Source organism: Rhincodon typus, unplaced genomic scaffold (assembly GCF_021869965.1).
Source record: "Rhincodon typus isolate 14 unplaced genomic scaffold, sRhiTyp1.1 hic_rhity00007985, whole genome shotgun sequence".
Taxonomy (NCBI): Eukaryota; Metazoa; Chordata; class Chondrichthyes; order Orectolobiformes; family Rhincodontidae; genus Rhincodon; species Rhincodon typus.
This window is the reverse complement of record NW_025973623.1, coordinates 1-2,357: the sequence shown is the minus strand read 5'-3', so window position 1 is coordinate 2,357 and position 2,357 is coordinate 1. Positions and strand designations below refer to the sequence as shown.

Genomic DNA, 2,357 nt, shown 5'->3' with positions numbered 1-2,357 from the left:
CTCTCCCCCTCTCTTTCCCTCTCTCTCTCCCTTTTTCTCCTTCTCTCTCCCTCTCTCTCTTCGTCTCTCTCGCTCGCTCTCCCCCCTCTCTCCCTCTCTCTCTCCCTCTTGCTTGCTCTCTCTCCCCCTCTCTCTCCCTATCTCTCTTCCTCTCTCTCGCTCTCTCTCCCCATCTCTCTCCCTTGCTCTCGCTCTTTCTCTCCATTTCTCTCCCTCTCTCTCTCCTTCTCTCTCGCTCTCTCTCCCCCTCTCTCACGCTCTCTCTCCATCTCTCTCTCCCTCTCTCTCGCTCTCTCTCTCACTGTCTCTCCCCATCTCACTCCCTCACTCTTGCTCTCTCTTCCTGTCTCTCTCCCCCTCTCTCTTACTCCCTCCCTCCCTTTTTCTCCTTCTCTCTATCTCTCTGGGGGTGGGGTCAGCCCCGGGGGAATTCCCCCAGAAAGTCTCACCTTTTCTATTCAGGGTGCAGTACAGGGAGATGCCCATCAGGACGGTCACCAAACTGATGAAGAAAACAGCGACGATGATGTTGGTCTTTGTGCCTTCAGCCGTGGCCTGTAAGGTCGTGAAGTTCCCCAGGCCATTCCCTACTGGCCCCGCGTACCTCAAACCGTCCGGGACCCTGAGCTCTGAGGAAGAAATGACGTTGCTGAGTGGAGCCTACATAGAAACAGGAGCAGACCCCTGGATGTTACCCGATCATCTCTGTCGCTCATTCTCTCTCTCTCTCCTCACCTGCAGCGCAGGGGTGTTTAAATCATCATTTGCAGACCGCTGCAGCCTGTATGTGTGTGAGTAAATCCAAGGAACCGCAGATGCTGGGGGTGGGGACGGGGGGTCGGGGTTTGGTTGGGGGGGGGGGGGGCGGTTCGGGAAAACAAACGGAGATCTCAGCGGGTCCAAAGAAAGACGCGAAACGTTTCTCTCCGCAGACCCGCTGAGCTTCCCTCCGGTGATTCCTGCTTCTCGTTGGGCCGCTGCGCGCGTCTCTTTGTGGCCCAGCGACAGGCGCTATTGAAATGCAAAGCCTTCCCTTTTTCCTAAAGGATGCCCCCTGCCACATGCCTTTCAAATCGACCGCTTCCCGGGGTGGGGGATAAGAGGGCAAGGAATGGCAGAATCACCCACCACTCCCGACTTCTCCTGATGTCATGGAGGAGCTCAAAGGTTTAAAGGAGTGGGATTTCAGCGACGGATTTGAAAGGGTTTGGTCAATTTTCGTGGATCACAGCAACCTGGGGAGCCAGGTGACCCCAGCCCCGGGAAACGGGCCCCTGTTCCAATGTGTCCTCACCTCCAACTCCGAGAGAGACAGACGTCCCTGCAAAAGGTGTAACTTAAACACAGTAAGAACTGCAGATGCTGGAGTCTGAAATAACACACAGTTGTTGAGCTGGAGGGACACAGCAGGGTCAGGCAGCATCAGAGGAGCAGGGAAAGCTGACGTTTCGGGTCTGGACCCTTCTCCAGAAAAACTTAATCCTGTTTCTAACCATCTGTACCTTTCAGGGCAGACACAGGGATCAGGGAGCTGGGAGAGAGCAGATAGCTCCTCCATCACACTCTGTCCCTCGAGAAAAGCTTCAGACTGAGCTGACGATACCTCGCACGCTCGCTCGCCCTGCCGGTGTGGGTCAGGGAGTTGGGGGGGTGTAAGGTCACTCACTCCCTCGGGGTGAGGAGACAATTCCTCAGCTTTGTCCCTCAGGGACTGGTTTCTGGTCCCTGAGGGCGAGGGTCAGGGTGAGGGTGAGTGTCGTGAGGGTGAGGGCTAGGGTCGGTGAGGGTGAGGGTTAGGGTTAGAATGAGGGTCGTGAAGGTGAGGGTCAGTGAGGGTGAGGGTAAGGGTGAGGGTGCTGGGCGGTGAGGGTGAGGGACAGTAAGGGTGCAGGACAGTGAGGGTGAGGGACAGTAAGGGTGAGGGTTATTGAGGGTCAGTGAGGGTGAGGGTAGGGGTGAGGGTCAGTGAGGATAAGGGTAGGGGTGAGGGTCAGTGAGGGTGAGGGTATTTAATGGAGACGGTTTCGGTGAGAGATTGCCTTAAAGGTGAGCATTACACTGAGGTTAAGGATAGGAGGTCAGGGACAGGGTTATGGTTATGGTCAGGGTCAGGGTTAGGGTTAGGGTCAGGTAAGGGTCAGGGTCAGGGTTAGGGACAGGATAAGGGTTAGGGTTAGGGTAAGGGATAGGGTTAGGGTTAGGGATAGGGTTAGGGATAGGGTTAGGGTTAGGGTTAGGGTTAGGATTAGGGTTAGAGTTAGGGTTAGGGTTAGGGTTAGGGGTAGGGTTAGGTTTAGGGTTAGAGTTAGGGTTAGGGGTAGGGTTAGGGTTAGGGTTAGGGTTAGGGGGAGGGTTAG

At 55.6% G+C, this 2,357-nt stretch overlaps 1 long non-coding RNA gene across 1 annotated transcript in view; it reads right to left on the bottom strand.

Annotated features, from left to right (window-relative positions):
- Positions 1-666, bottom strand: part of LOC125482268 — a 4,547-nt gene extending 3,881 nt beyond the window's left edge. The window contains exon 1 of the long non-coding RNA XR_007261592.1: positions 450-666. This is a non-coding gene — a long non-coding RNA (uncharacterized LOC125482268). The remainder of the gene's footprint in view (positions 1-449) is intronic.
- Positions 667-2,357: the final 1,691 nt, after the last annotated feature.